Source organism: Panthera uncia (assembly GCF_023721935.1).
Source record: "Panthera uncia isolate 11264 chromosome D3 unlocalized genomic scaffold, Puncia_PCG_1.0 HiC_scaffold_8, whole genome shotgun sequence".
Lineage (NCBI taxonomy): Eukaryota > Metazoa > Chordata > Mammalia > Carnivora > Felidae > Panthera > Panthera uncia.
Window position 1 is genome coordinate 181,675 of NW_026057586.1, and position 16,991 is coordinate 198,665.

At 42.1% G+C, this 16,991-nt stretch overlaps 1 non-coding gene across 1 annotated transcript; it reads right to left on the minus strand.

Annotated features, from left to right (window-relative positions):
* Nucleotides 1–14,960: 14,960 nt before the first annotated feature.
* On the minus strand, nt 14,961–15,067 carry LOC125914982 (U6 spliceosomal RNA). Its single transcript, XR_007455520.1, has one exon. It is a non-coding gene; the product is annotated as a U6 spliceosomal RNA (small nuclear RNA).
* Between the last annotated feature and the right edge of the window lie 1,924 nt (nt 15,068–16,991).

Genomic DNA, 16,991 nt, shown 5'->3' on the forward strand with positions numbered 1-16,991 from the left:
GACAGTGAGCAGTGTGCTTAACTGTCCTTCACTTTCCCATCTCCAGTTCTCCCGTTTTACATCCTAAACATTCCTCCAACCGGTTCTTTCACTGGCAGCCTTGGAACTCAGGTCATTCCTGACGAACACCAACACAAGCACCTACCTTATCTCCAGCTTTGGGTCCTCAGGTATATTCTCTAGTCAGCCATTCTACCAACCTAGCTGAGGAAAGCTGGGCCCTGCCATCCTCTTCCTGCCTTCATCCTTCCACATCCCCCCCCAGCATCAAGCCCAGTGGGGAACAGGACACACAGCTCCCCACGCTTGACCAGTCCCAGCCCATCTGCTCCCGAAAACACCACACAGTGTTTGTTCACAGAATTCCTTTACTCCCCACTGCCTGAGCTAATTTTCATTCCGTTGCCATCCAAGGCTGAGTTCTGCTGGCCTCTCTTCCAGGAAGATCTCCGTAACCACAACCACTAGACACAGAAACATCCCAGAATGTGGGAGGCGCTTCTCCTTGGTATTCCAGAACATTCTGTGTGTGTCTGTCACTGCACTCACCGTGTGGTTTTGTCAGCATCTGCTAATGTGTCTCTCTCCCCAGGAGTGCTGACCAACAGGGACCATGCCTTCTTCAGCACTGTATCCCTGATGCCTAGGCTACTTTAGTAAATATAATGTAAATACATATTATAATAAATATAAAACTTCAATAAATGTTGAATAAAAGCTTTCCCCCACTTATTCTTTTTTATTTTTTTAATGTTTATTTATTTTTGAGAGAGAGAGCAGAGTGTGAGCATGGGAGGGGCAGAGAGAGAGGGAGACACAGAATCCGAAGCACGCTCCAGGCTCTGAGCTGTCGGCACAGAGCCTGACGCAGGGCTCGAACTCACAGACAGTGAGATCGTGACCTGAGCTGAAGTTGGACACCCAACCGACTGAGACACCCAGGCGCCCCTCCCATACTTATTATGAAAGATTTTGAACATATTGAAAAGTTGAAATAATTTTACAGTGAATACTGTCACTGAGATCTTACAATTAACATTTTGCTCTATTTGTTTTATCACCCAGCCATCCAGATATTTACCTCTTGATCCATCCTTTTTTTTTTTTATGCATTCAAAGAAAGTTGCTGACATCAGTCCAGGTCACTACATCCCTGCATACTTAAGCATGGATATATAAGGAATGATGTTTAAAACGACAATCAAGAGCTGTGATGTTGAAAGACTGTCCCTCTCTCTCCTGCACAGAAGAAATGAGCAGTCTGACCCAGCGTGACTCATCAAGATCATTTTCAAAGACTCAGGAAAATTCACTGCGGAGATGTCAGCCAATCATTCAAAATCAGAAGCTATACCTGAGGAATTATCTGCAAGGCATGTCACGGCACACACGAGTTTGTTCTGCTTTTTCTTAACCAACTTGGTGTCAGAACAAATACAGGTGATTTGATTTTAGTTGTTCAGTTGGGTTTTTAAATTTTTTTTTTCAACGTTTTTTATTTATTTTTGGGACAGAGAGAGACAGAGCATGAACGGGGGAGGGGCAGAGAGAGAGGGAGACACAGAATCGGAAACAGGCTCCAGGCTCCGAGCCATCAGCCCAGAGCCTGACGCGGGGCTCGAACTCACGGACCGCGAGATCGTGACCTGGCTGAAGCCAGACGCTTAACCGACTGCGCCACCCAGGCGCCCCACAGTTGGGTTTTTAAAAGTGAAGGTGCTGTGCTGAATCTTTCCTACTCTCACCTCTAGTTCACCCCATAATCAGCATTAGCATTTGTGAGTCCAGCATAAAGAGAGCAATCTGGGTGACCACAGAACAGAGAAAAATCTTAAACTAGTCTGACACGACAGCCCACAGGTACTTTTGTACAAATTTAAGGGGTGGGAAGCCCTTTGGGCTTCTTGCTGCCCCAAGGGCCCTAGCTTAGAGAGAGAAGTGCTATTATAAGTGCCTTTATATGTAAAGAAGGGGGGGAGCACCCTATCCTCTGGGCAGACCCCAACCCACATCAAGACACAGATGGGTGAACAGAGCGGGCTAGATTTCAGCTCCCACCCGCCCACCCCAGCTTGTCCCCATGCAGGGCTTATGCACACTCTGCAGCTACATCTGGCAGCCGTGACTGATCTATGCACAAAGAGACAAACTATACACGTGCTCATGTACAATAAAATAAATTGCTAAGGTTAACCTAAAACCACTGAAATTCCTATAGGAAAGAGGAAGTTATTCTTTGTGAACAACTTACGTGTATCATGCCTTTTTTAAAAAACTGTTTATTTATTTTTGAGAGAGGGAGACAGAGTATGGGCGGGGGAGGGGCAGAGAGAGAGAGAGAGAGAGAGTGGGAGACACGGAATCTGAAGCAGGCTCCAGCCTCAGCACAGAGCCTGATGCAGGACTGGAATTCACAGACCCCAAGATCATGACCTGAGCCAAAGTTGGACACTTAACCAGCTGAGGCACCCAGGCACCCCGTAATCGTACCTTTCTTGCCTTTGTTCTACATACACATTTTGTGTGTCTATTGGGTGCTAAAGAGACAGTGATGAGCAAGAAACAACAGCTTAGAATCCAGTGGATAAGATCACTAGTGAACTAGCTACACAATGAGAGTTTAATTATAAACAGAAGTAAACACTCCTGAAGAAGGTAGGCTCTCCACACTTCTGTGATGCAGAAACCTGATCTAGAGTAGAAGTCTTTTTCTTAATTCAAATTAGTTAATGTACAGTGTAATAATGGTTTCAGGAGCAGATAGAATTCAGTGATTCATCACTTACATATAACACCCAGTGCTCATCCCAACAAGAGCCCTCCTCAATGCCCATCACCCATCTAACCCATCCCCCACAGACCTCCCCCTCCAGCAACCCTTAGTTTGTTCTCTGTATTTAAGAGTCTCTTATGGTTTGCCTCTCCCTCTGTTTTTATCTTATTTTTCCTTCCCTTCCCCTATGTTCATCTGTTGTGTTTCTTAAATTCCACATAAGACTGAAATCGTATGCTATATTTCTCTGACTTCCTTCACTTAGCATAATACCCTCTAGTTCCATCCACAGTGCTGCAAATGGCAAGATTTCATTTTTCATCACCGAGTAGTATTCCACTGTGTGTATGTGTATGTGTACACGTATATGTGTGTGTATATATATATATATATATATATATGGCACATCTTCTTTATCCATTCATCAGTTGATGGACATTTGGGCTCTTTCCATAATTTGGCTATTGTTGATAACACTGCTATAAACATTGGGATGCATGTGCCCCTTCGAATCAGCATTTTTGCACCTTTGGATAAATACCCAGTAATGCAATTACTGAGTCATAAGGTAGAAGTTTTTACTTTTTATTTTTTTTATAATTTTTTTTACATTTTATTTATTTTTGGTAGAGAGAGACAGAGCACAAGTGGGGGAGGGGCAGAGAAAGAGGGAGACACAGAATCTGAAGCAGGCTCCAGGCTCCGAGCTGTCAGCACAGAGCCCGATGCGGGGCTCAAACTCATAAACCGCGAGATCAGGACCTGAGCTGAAGTCGGATGCTTAACCGACTGAGCCACCCAGGCACCCCAGAAGTTGTTTTTTTTTAATGTTTATTTATTTTTTGAAAGAAAGAGACAGAGCACGAGCTGGGGGAGGAACAAAGAGAGAGGAAGACACAGAATCTGAAGCAGGCTCCAGGCTCTGATCTGTCAGCATAGAGCCTGACGCGGGGCTTGAACTCACAAATTTGAACCAAAGTTGGATGCTCAACTGACTGAGCCACCCAGGTGCCCCATGGGTAGAAGTCTTAAAGAAGCAACAACCTGAAGTCAGAAGTACAAGTAAACATTAGTGGCTCAAAGCAGTGAGAAGAGGTAAGAGGAGGTGACTCCAGGCAGCAGGAGCACCCCTGAAAAGGCCCTGGGACTGGAGGGAGCATGGGGTAGTCAGATTGATCAAAGAGACCAGAATGATGGAAGTGCAGATCACAGGAAGAAAAATACCATGAACGGAGGCTAGAGACCAAGTCATGAAGTCATTTTGGTCTTCTTAAGAAGAAGCCAAGTCAGTGTTTTCAGTAGGTGGGTTGATAGAATTAGATTTGCATTTGAAAAGTATAGCTAGCTATAGCAGAAAGGCACGAGTGGTGATGGAGGAAGGGTGGCCGTAGCAACAAGAGTTAGGAGCTTGTTGGAGTGGCCCAGAAGGAAGATGGTGGTAGTGTGCAGTTGAGATTACGGCAGTAGCTCTGAAGATGAAGAGAAGCAGACCGCTGTAAGAGATATTTGGGATGCCAAGTGAACAAGGCTTGATGATAGTTTGGACACTGCTGTGAGTGAATATCAGGAAGGATGGCATTGAGCAACTCAACACCAAAGCCCCCAAAGTAATTCAATTAAAAAATGAGGAGAGGATTTGGATGGACATTTCTCCAAAGAAGACATCTAAATGGCCAACAGACACATGAAAAGATGCTCAACATGACTCATCATCAGGGAAATGCAAATTGAAACCACTGTTTTACTCCTGAAGCCAAGACAACCCTGTATGTTAACTAACTTGAATTTGAATATTCTCAAGTTTATTTATTTTTGGGGGAGAGAGAGAGAGAGAGAGAGAGAGAGATCATGAGTGGAGGAGGGGCAGAGAGAGAGGAAGACACAGAATCCGAAGCAGGCTCCAGGTTCTGAGCCGTCAGCACAGAGACCGACGTGGGGCTCGAACTCATGAACTGCAAGATCATGACCTGAGCCAAAGTTGGACACTCAACCAACTGAGCCACCCAGGCCCCCCCTTAACTAACTTGAATTTAAATTAAACAAACAAACAAACAAACAAACAAACCACAATGAGATATCACCTCACACCCGTCGGAATGGATAGACTCGAAAAGACAAGAAATAATAAATGTTGGTGAGGATGTGGAGAAAAAGGAACCCTTTTTCTATTGGTGGAAATGCAAACTAGTGCAGCCACTGTGGAAACCAGTATGAAAGTTCTTCAAAAAATAAAAAATAAAGATGCCATATGATCCAGTAATTCCACTACCGGATATTTACCCAAAGAAAATCATGAATTGAAAAAGGTATATGCACCTCTATGTTTATTTACAATAGCCAACATATGGAAGCAGTCCAAGTGTCCATAGATACATGAATAGATAAAGAAAATGTGGCATGTATATATATATATATGTATATATATATATATATGTATATATATATGTGGCATATATATATATATATATATACATATATATATATAATATTATTCAACCGTAAAAAAGAATGAGATCTTGCCCTCTATAACAACACAAGTGGACCTAGAGGGGATGCAGAGGGAAATAAGTCAGAAAGAAATACATATACTATATGATTTCACTTCTACATCCAATCTATAAAACAAAACAAATGAACAAACAGACCCTTAAATACAGAGAGCAAACTAATGGTTGCCAGAGGGGAGGGGTATAGGGAAATGAGGAAAATGGATGAAGGGGATTGGAGGCACAGGATTTCAGTTATGAAATGAATAAATCACAGTAAGAAAAGGTACAGCATAGGGAATGTAGTCAGTGGTAGTGTAGTAGTACAGTGTGGTGACAGGTGGTAGCTATACTTGTGGAGAGCATAGCATAACATATAGAGACGTTGAATCCCTGTTGTATACCCGAAACTAATGTAACACTGGGTGCCACCTATATTCAAATAGAATAAATAAATGAATAATTTTTTAAAATGCAAAACCTCAAGAAAGAGGGAAAAAGAAAATGATTGTGTTGAGGATGGATAGTGGCAACACTAGAAAAAGAATGAGGGATCACAGATTTGGTCTTGACCACATTGAGCATGGCTGTTGAGACCTCTAGGTGTTAATATCAAACAGATAGTTGGAAACAAGATCTGAATCTAAGAAGAGAGCCTGGCATAGAAATATACATTTGAAGTTACCATAATATAGATGATAATTAAGCCCTGAACATGGATGAGAGAGAGGAAAGAATGGAACACAAAGGTTCTAGTATAAAAAATGTACTAGATGGAGGTTATTTCTTGGAGTCACTTCTACCCTGTGATTCTATATTTTAATACAATAATAAAGTTAAAGTACAAATCACTTTGTAGACGACCACTTTCCTAGGTTTAGTATGACAACAAGATAATGGAAACTTGTAAATTGTATAGTTGGTGTTGGTGTTATTATGTAATTGGCAAAGTATTAGATCCCATACTGATAGAAAAGAATTCTATCATAATAATTCTAGAAGTAATTTCTTCAGAAGAAAATTTTCAGATATGTTCATTTCGATTATCTACATGAACTATTGTAACACTTTGGGAAAGTTTGACAGGGTCAAGCTTGGTGAGGTGTATAACCAGTGTAATTCAGCTTACGATGGTGGGTAAACACAGCCAAGTAATCAATGGGACAATGACCAGTGGAATAATGGTGTAGTCTGGTGCCGATAGGAGGGGCAACTTACCCAGGCAGGCACTGGGGAGAGCTGACCAGGGGAAGTGATGTCTATACTGAGGATGAACCCAGGTGAAGAGAGAAATAGAAGGAGTATTCCAGGTAGAATAAATAGCCTTTCCCAAAGCCAGAAAGGAAAAGAAAGCAAGACACATTACAGAGAATAAAAGGTCAATTTTGTTATCAGCTCAAGAGAGAGGACTGGAAAACCAGAGATACAGAGGGTGAATTTATTCCAAGGGCAATGGGGAGCCATGAAAAGACTTAAAGCAAGAGGGTGACCTAAACAAGTGTGTGCTTTGGGAAGGTCACTCCAATTTCAACTTTTAGTACCTGTTTGTTTCAGGCAGTTTCATAATCTACATTAATCCAGTTTGTCATGTGGAAATAAATGAAGATCACCCAAGTGAGAACACACAGCAGTTATTTTTTCAGACCTTGCTCTAACAAGTGAGTCAGCCACCAACACATGTGTTTGGTAGAGTCTCAGAGGGGGCAGAAGAGGGTGCTCCGACTGGAGGCTGTTGGCACAGGAAAGTTGGAGGGGGGCTAACTAGATTTGTCACAGTGTGTGTCTGGGGGCATACAGGTTCAGGGAACATGTTTGGCTTTCTCTTGCTGGTCCTAATTTGGAAGAGGAGAAAACAAATAGGGAAGCTGGCAGTCACTGACCAAGCCCAGATCATTCTGGGCTGATGGCTACAGAGAAGGTTGTGAATGTCCATTTGTATAGTTAGTCTCCTGGTTCTTCTCCCTTTCAGATATTCTGTCACTTGTGAGAGGCTGACCAGTTCATGGGAGGCTGGGGATCCAGATCTTCACAGCTTGGGGACTGTTTGGTGCGTCCACAATCACTCACATGATGATAGGTGGTCTTTCTGTTGCTGCATCATCTGACCTGAGAGCAGCAGCTGCCCAGAAGCATTCAAGATCAGACAGGATGTGACAGATCAGCATCAAGACCACTAACAATTCATAGTCTTGTAGGGTGCTTTGGAACTAGGAACTCCATTTGCCCAACCCAGGCAAGAAAAAATATCCCATAGGCCATGATGATTAACCTTAAAGAGACAAATGACTTTTCCTTGAAGCAAAGTATGGTCTGTTCTCCTTTGCCTGTTTCATTGATCCAAGTACAGCAAGAACCATCAGCAGTGACGTAGAATGGGCCTGACAGGCCAGCAGGAACTCTAGAGCAAGCCCCATCACCCATCAGCATTTACACGGATCTGTAGCTCCCCAGGGCAGCGGGGACACAGCTTCTCTAGGGTAAACAGCAACTCTCCTTCTCTTTGTAGCGTTCCCACCTTTAGGAACATTGCTCTGGTTGCTGGCATTATAGTGAGTCAGAAATCCATCCAGAAAAAGTGCCTGAATAATCAAGGTAGCCTCATGTTGGAGCTCATGTCTGAGTTATGGTTTCTAGGGTAGAGGTCTCTAGAATTAGGGCCTCTGTGGACAGACATGCCTCAGAGTACTGTTCCTAAAGTGAATCAGGTGTTAGTCTAATGTGGTAGAACTCCTCCTTAAGGAATGTGGTGAAAACCTCAAGACAAGGGAAGGCAACCTGGCTATGCGTGCATGCGCGACACTCCTCACAACTCTGTAACACAGACCGCCCATTCAGACTATATGTTACCATATATGGGAGACAAAGGAGCAAAAATTGTACAAAAGTCTACATCCCACTGAGCTGGGGTCTCAGTTTTTTGGGTGCGAATCCACTGAGCCCGGGCCAACAAGACAAAGTTGCTTCCTGGACAGAAAAGCCTCGCTGTCCCGTCTCTCTGTGTGAGAATCCTGCTACACAGAGGCAAGCAGCACCAACTGTCCTGGCCCCCAAAGTAGTATCCAGCAGGGGCACATGGAGATCCAGGAACAAAGGACTTACCTGTGACACAGGTGGAGACGAAGGCCCTACTTTAGCTGGTTGTGTATTTGGGTCTCTATTTGTCTCTTTCAGGTGGCAGGTATCTTGCTCATTGTTCTATGAGTTATCAAATCAAAATTTAGAATTACCTAGAGTTTGATCAATAGATTTTATTAATTTATCCTTTATCTGGGAGAGAGGGACATGAGCAAAGTCACGGGTTAGGAAGATTTATGATGAGGAATTGGCTCACACAATTAAAGAGGCTGAGAAGTCCCACATTCTGTTGTGCGAGCTGAAAACCCAGAAAGCCAGTGGTGCAATGCCAATCCGCATCCTGTTGGTATGAATCCTGGTCTAGGACAGGAGAAAACTCCTTCCAGCTCATGCAGCCAGGCAGGAAGAAAAGTGAAGTAATTCCTCCTTCCTTTTGTTCTATTCAACCCCTCAGTGGCTTGGTGGCTTGAATGATGCCCACACACTTCGGGGAGAGCAGTCTACTTTACAGAGCACACCAATTCAGATGCTAATCTTATCTGGAAATACACTCACAGACATACACAGAAATAATGCTTGGTCTGGGGACCCCATAATCTTCATACTAAAATTAACCATCACAACGGGACATGGCCAGGAACCAAAGCCTCAAGGGTCTTTTAAATATCTTCAATGAATTTTATCTGGCTGCTACTCTCCATGGGATTTGAATATGTTTCAGTTATTATATGCATATTTTCAGAATCAGTTGAAGTATTTCCTTGCCAAAAAGCTGTAGCCCTTTATAGTTGCTAAAAACTGTTTGATTTTGTGTTTCCAACCAGGGGCATGCCAACTTTTATATCAAGTGATCAAGGCACACACTATTGGAACCATTATGAAAGAATTCAATGAAGTGTCCCTACTTGCTCAAAAACTATCCTGCCTCTGTCATCTGCAACATTCTGGAAATGCTGAAAGAGCCAAAGGCATCCTTAAATTAGCAAAATTTTCAGAAAGTCTGGGCTCCTTTGGCCAAAAGTACCCCACTAGCCCTTACAGCCACATGGTTTACACCCTCAAGTGCACATCAGTTACCCTATGATCTGGTAATGGGGAAGACCTGTGCATTAAGGGACTTTCCCTCTGAGACTAAACCCTGCCCTGCTGCACACAGACATGAGAAAATGTTGCAAAGGACTCACGTACTAGCCCCTCCATCACCAGCAGGTGAAGGAGGCCTTGCCACATCATTCCAAATAGCCTCTTCGTGACCTTCTACTCGGAGCTTTTGTCTATTGGAAGAGACAGCTGAGAAAACTGCTCTTGAACTTCATTGGAAGACCCCTCACCTTCCAACCCAGGGACAGATGTATCACTAACATCATATCCAGCAGTAAAACTCAAGAGAGTCAGATTTCACAACATGATTCACGAGTTACAACTAAAGAAGCAATCCACAATTACACCAAGTTGGAAGACTATTTCCATAAGGGACCTCAGACTTCAGCCCATCTTCAGAAGCAGGCAGTGGACCTGACACCTGCAGAGCAAGCTGATGGCCTCACAGAGTGGAGCTCTTCCACCCACAGCTATAGTAAATGATGGGCTTTGCTGGAAGTTGAGTTAAAACTCCAGTGGCTTATCTCGATTGTCCCTCCACAAACAGATGATGGGGAGTTTTATAGTTAGGGATGCCAGGGAAGGAGGCTGGTGAAGAGCTTTCTTCAGGTTCCAGAATGCCTGATCATGCTTCAGCTCCAGGACAAGAGATTCCTCAGTCCCTCCCTGAAAACTTAGTTAATTCATAAAGAGGTGTCAAAATCTCAAAAGAAAATGGCCTCCATTATCGGTAATATCCAGTTAAACCTGTAAATCCTCCCAAATGCCATTTTGTAAGAGACCTGGGATAAGTTAGGCTGGTCTTTAGTCTACTGGAAGAGTGGGGTTTTTTTTCCTCCTGAGCTAGGTTATGCCCTAAATAATGGGCCATGCTTTTGCAAAATTGTAATTTATCTTTTGAAACTTTATGTCCCTTTTCTGCCAAGGCTGAAAGTGAATGGAGTCCTTTTCACAGGATTTGTTGTTTGAGCAATGTAGAAAATCATCTACACAGAGTGTCAGAATTGAATCATGAGAGCAATTTAGATCTTTTCAGTCTTGATTGAGGACCTGAGCAAAATAAGAGGAAGGGTCAGTGAGCCCCCAGGGCATAACCATCCAGGTGTACTTTTGTGCTTCCCAGGTAAAGGCAAAAGGCACCACGTGTCTTTATCAAGGGGCCCGCCGAAAAGGGCAAAGATCCACCATACTGAGTAAGTGGCTTCAGGAGGAATTGATGGCAAAATGGTATTTGGGTTAGTGGGAAGGGAAAATGACAAATTTGTTGATGCCTAAGGTCTTGAACAAGTTGATATCCTCACCCATTTTGTTCCTTTACTGAAAGAACAGGAATGTATGTGGGCAAGTATGGGGCACAAGAAGGCCATCAGCTAGAGGCCTTCAGCTAGAGGCTTGATCTCTTCCTTTGCTTCTGGCTTCAAGGAATATGGGGGAAGTTCAGATGTTTTAGTAGGATCTAGCTGAACTTTTACAGTATAAATGTCCCATGTCCATGGAGTTTTTACACTTGTCAGGTATAGGATCAAGATCTTTATATCTAGGGTCTGCATCAAATATCATGGAGAAGGCAGACTCAACTTGATTATGAAGACATGAGTTGTCTGGGATTCAAGGAATTGTCCTTGTGGTGTGCATTTATGGTCTAGTCAATTTTTACAGGAAATGTTTCAAGTATGACTTTGGAGATGTCAATCTACTTTTCTGGCTTTCTTTGGACCCTCAGGTTTATCATGGAAAGATGGATCCTGTACGTCCCTTTCCAGGTCAGCCCAATTGGCTTTTGCCATCCAGGATTTGGAATATGAAATTCTGTTGATATAGGTCAGATAACCCTGGGTCACATGGATCCAAAAGAATTCCAAATCCAACGAATAGTTGTTGGCCTTATCTGGTTTCAGAGAAATCCTTAATTATAGTTCTTAATTTGCCTTGGGTCCAAGGATTAAATTCCACAGTTGCCTACATATCTGACTTATGGAAGGAAAAATCTCTAGAGGCAATTGGTAATTTGGGGTTTTAAGGGAATTTTGGGGAAAGTGAAGAGGGTCTGGAAGATGGGAGAGGAGGGCAGAGTTGATGGAGGTATGTATAGAGAGCAACCAAGGCAGATCCCAGGGGGATGAGTCGCTGGTTGTTGTCAAAGTGTGTTAAGTTGTTCATTAGCTTTAATCAGATAATCTTCTGGTGAAATAATTTCCTATTCAGAATATAATTTGGAGGGCTCTGCATACTAATAAAGCCCAGCAGGTGGGCCAGCAGGTGGAACACCAGAGAAAATGCTCTCTCTGAGTCAAAGCCAGGCTCTCAGAACACAAGACTGAGACAGAAGGACAACCTCATCTGGTTTCATTGGTGACTCACAGTAGTTTGTCCAAGAAGACACCAGTCCATGGGAACTACAAACCCAAGTTTTGTAAGGCTGGCTCAGACAACAGGCTCGTGGGCCTATGCTGAGGTTCTACTCTGAGATTCTTGTCATTATGACCAAACACTTTTAGACAGCACAACAGAAAACCGCAGTGTAGGGGCACCTGGCTGGCTCAGTTGGTACAGCATGCGACTCTTGACCTCAGGGTTGTGAGTTCGAGCCCCACATTGGGTATACAGATTACTTTAAAATCTTAAAGAAAAAAAAAAAAAAACAAGAGGGGTGCCTGGGTGGCCCGGTCAGTTAAGTGATCGACTTTTGGTTTTAGCTTGTGTCATGATCTCACAGTTCATGAGATCAAGCCCTACATCGGGCTCCATGCTGAGAATGTGGAGCCTGCTTGGGATTCTCTCTCTCCTTCTCTCTCTGCCCCTACCCTACTCATGCACAGCTCTCTCTCTCTCTCTCTCTCTCTCTCTCTCAATTAATAATAATAATAAATATAAAATAAAATAATAAAATAATATAAAAATAATATAATAAATAAAATAATAATATAAAATAAATAATAAATATTAAAAAACAAGAATGCAAAGACAGCAGACCGAAAGGATGCCATACAAACTGGAACTAACAAGATCTGGGCAGCAGCCTGAGGATAGCTTATATATTCCAATCAAAGACTGCAGAGTTCAGGGGCACCTGGGTGGCTCAGTTAAGCGTCTGACTTTGGCTCAGGTCATGATCTCATGGTTCGTGGGTTCAAGCCCTGCGTCAGGCTCTGTGCTGATGGCTCAGAGCCTGAAAGCCTGCTTCAGATTCTGTGTCTCGCTCTCTCTCTCTGCCCCTCACCTGCTGGTGCTCTGTCTCTCAAAAATGAATAAAAACGTTAAAAAAAATTTTTTTTTAAAGATTGCAGAGTTCAGACCCCATGCCAAATTACCACAAGAGCCTCTGTGGGGACCACACCTGGTCAGAGGTGGGGGGCTGCAGTGACAGACAGGGCAGACTAGACCTTGGCAGAGCCTGCACAGCAGTGGAAAGAAATGAAGACCATGTGAATGAGAACAAACATAGTCCACTTATCCAAAGCTTGCTGTGACCAAGGGTTCAGCCACCATCACTTGGTTTTTCGGAGACTCAAAGTGGAACAAAGGTCACCTCAGGTATGTCCTGATAGTGGCTGTGAGCCTGCGGGTGCTGTAAGTGGCTCCTGGAAGTGGGGCGTCCAATGCCATGGGTTCAGGGAGGAAATTTAGCTTTCTCTGAGTCAGAAGCAGGGGTGGAAGATGGGGCAGTTGTAGTCGCTGATCGAGTCCTACTGTATATATGCTCTGGCCACCATCATTCGCATGTATATTCTCCAGTCAGGATCTATGGCCATTGTTAAAAGAACCACGTGAGATCTCAGCAGTGTGTGTGTGGAGGGCCTAGAATAACAGGAAACAGATGCACCTGTTGGAGCCCCTGCCCTTCTCTTCCTCTCTCAAAGGCCCTCAAGCCCAGGGGCTCCTTTCACCCACCACCACATCCATCTCCTCCTGATCTTTGCCTCATCTAATCTGGGCTCAGGTGGCAGGGGGCAAGTGAGGGTGAATGAGGTCGGGTGTTAGCTAATCACACCCCTCCTTGAGGGGTTTGAATTCTGACACAGAAAAGTCTCTAGAACACAAAAGAATGAAGTGATAATGGTGGCTTCATGGCTTGGGATCTGCTCATCTGAGGTAAGAGGCCATTTCTCCTGCCCTCTAAGGTGGTTCCAGTCTTCCTTTGACTTTCTGCTCACTAACATCCAGGAACCCAGGCAGCATTGTGCGTCTTCTGTCATGGACACTGTGCTGTGCAGTAATGGCCAGTGACCCTGGCTGCCACATTCCAACTCTGCTTGCCAGAGAGAGAGAAGATGAAGGTTTGGTACACCCCTTCAGAGACCCTGCCCTCACCACAGAACCCAGGGGGAACCTCTTCTCAAGATGATGGACCCACAGATTTAGAGTAAGTTATGGATGCCAGTGCATTTCCCACAATCAAAGAGGACTCAATTATAAAACAAAAAAAAATGTACTGACAAGTGTTAACTTGACTATTTTCAACTACAATCATTTGCCTTTTGGTCACTCATATATTAAAATGATGGCATTGACATATATTGCCTTACTTAATAGATAAATTATCCTTGGTGGCACAGTGACTGATGGAGCTCTAAGGAACTTGCTAGAATGGCATAGTACATTGGAGAAGCCACATAGGCTTTGGGGTCACGCAGAGCTCAGTCTTAATATGGGTTTTTCCATATGAGCTGTGTGCCCTCAGGCCACTGTGGAACTCCACTGTATGTCACCACATTTGTTAATTGGGGATAATATTTATCTCAGGACTTTTTATGAAATGGAATGAAGTATCATGTATAAGTAGCTGAGCATAGCGTCTGAAATCTAGTTAGCACTTACTTAATGTCATGTCTCCCTCTCACTTGCAGGTATGTATCAATTGAGTGCTGCTATAAGCCTTATTTGTAGACAATGGTAACATAAAGACAAGTTGTAATTGTTCATTATTGATTGGAAAATGGCAAAAGAGTCCCAATAATTTACTTTGTTACTTGACTTTACAATAGATTGAGAAGGGGAAAGGAGAGACTTTAACATATAGCAATACATCATGGCAATGTTTAGTTATGGTTAAAAAATATAAGATAAATGATAATATTGAGTGAAAATGATCAGTTGAAGACAGAGGATGAGCTACGGATTACATTTTCTTTTATTGAGGTGAAACTCACATAACATATAGTTAATAACTTTAAAGTGTACAGTTTAACAGTGTTTAGTACATTCCATCACTTCTCTCAGTTCAAAACATTTTCATCACCCCAGGAGAACATCCTGTATCCATTAGGTAATCACTCCTCATTCCCCCCTCCCCCAGCCCCTGACCACTAATCTTTCTGTCTATGGGTTTGTCTATTCCAGACAGTTCGTGTAAAAGGGATCATATGCTGTGTGATTTTTTGTATCTGGCTACTTACACTTAGCATAATGGTTTTGAGGTTCATCCAAATTACAGCATCCATCATAATGCATTCTTTTTAATAACTGAATGATATTCCATTGTCTATATAAACTACATTTTTATTTTATCTTTTTTTTTTTTTTGGAAAAATATGGGATGCCTCATGAATTTGTGTGTCATCCTTACACAGGGGCCATGCTAATCTTCTCTGTGTCATTCCAATTTTAGTATATGTGCTACCGAAGTAAGCACTAAATCACATTTTTAAAAATTCATTCATCCATTGATGAACATTTGAGTTGTTTCCACATTTTGGCTATTATGACTAATGCTCTTATAAACATTCATGTCCAAGTTTCTATGAGGATATATGTTTTCATATTTTTTGGATATGTATATAAGAGTGAAATTGCTGGATCGTAGGGTAATTATGTGTTTACCTTCTCGAGGAAACACCAAACTGTTTTTCATAGCAGCCACACCATTTTACAACAATATATGAAAGCTCCAATTTATTCACACCCTCGCCTATGCCTGCTATTTTTCATTGCTAAAATAATAATAATAATAATAATAATAATAATATCACATAGCACCTAGAAATATTTTAAAATGTCCAGATCGCAACATAAATGTACAAAGCATACAAAGAAACAATGCAAGCATGAGCAGGGGAGGGGCAGAGAAAGAGGAAGAGAGAAATTCCCAAGCAAGGTCATGCTGTCAGCACAGAGCTCGACATGGGGCTAGATCTCAGAAACAGTGATATCATGACCTGAGCCAAAATTAAGAGTCAGATTCTTAACCAATTGAGCCACCCAGGTCCCCCAACTTTAAGTGTCTTAAATGTTCACAGGGAGCTGAGGAAACCATAAACAAGGAACTAAAGGCAACCAGGAGAATGAGGCATGAACAGTAGGGAATATCAAAATAAAGGGATAGAAATTATAAAAGGAACCAAATACAAATTCTGGATCTGAAAAGTATAGTAGCTGAAATTAAAAATTCATGAGAGAAGTCCAGCAGCAGATTTGTTCAGATCTTTCTGAAAGGATTGACAAACTTCACTATAGGACAACTGAAACTACCCTGTCTGAGGGGCAGAAAGAAAAAGAATGAAGCAAAAAGAACAGAGTCAAGGAACTTACAGGACATTATTAAATGTATCAATATACACATTATGGGAATCCCATAAGAACAGAGAGAGAAGGGGAGCGGAAAATATTTGAAGAAATAAGGGCCAAAACCTTCCCAGATGTGATGAAAGACATGAATCTACACATCTAAGAAGTTCAATGAACTCCAAGCAGGATAAACTGAAAGAGATATACAATATACAAACTATCAAAAGACCAAAGAGAAAATCTTGAAAGCAGCAAGAGAGAAACAACCTGTAACATACAAATGATCTTTGAGAAGGCTAACAGCCAATTTCTCATCAAAAACCATGGAAGCCAGAAAGCAGTGGGATAACATTTAAATAATGTCAGCTAAGAACTTTATAGCCAGCAAAATTATCCTTCAAGAATGAAAGAGAAATTAAGACATTCTCAAATAAACAAAAGCTAAAAGAATTCATCACTAGCAGACCCATCCTACAAAGGGAACCTAAAGAGAATTCAGTGTAAAACAAAAGGAACCTAGATGGTAACACAAAGCCATACAAAGAAATAAGACCTCTGTAAACATACAAATAAATAAAAGCTGGTATAATTGTATTATTGGGCTATAACTCCTCTTTTTGTTTCCTAAATGATTTAGAAGCCACAGGCATAAAACAATAATTATATATTTATATAATGGGCACACAACATATAAAGATGTAATTAGTGACAATGACAGCATAAAAGGGGAGATGATGCTTGATAGGAGCAGAGTTGATGTATGCTGTTGAAGCTAAGTTTGTTTCTATCCCATCTAGAGTCATAAATTTAGGATTTAACTCTAATCCCCAGTTTCACTAAAAAAAAACCAAAAAATTATATAGAAAAAAAATGAAATAAAAATCAATCTAATATAAAAGGAGATAGCATTGGAGGAATTAAAAAACAAAAAAATAATAAATATAGAAAACCAAATAGCAAACGGACAGATCTGAAGAGCCTAGCTGGCTCAGTAGGTACAGCATGTCACTTGATCTCGGGGTTGTGAGTTCAAGTCACACGGTGGGGGTAGA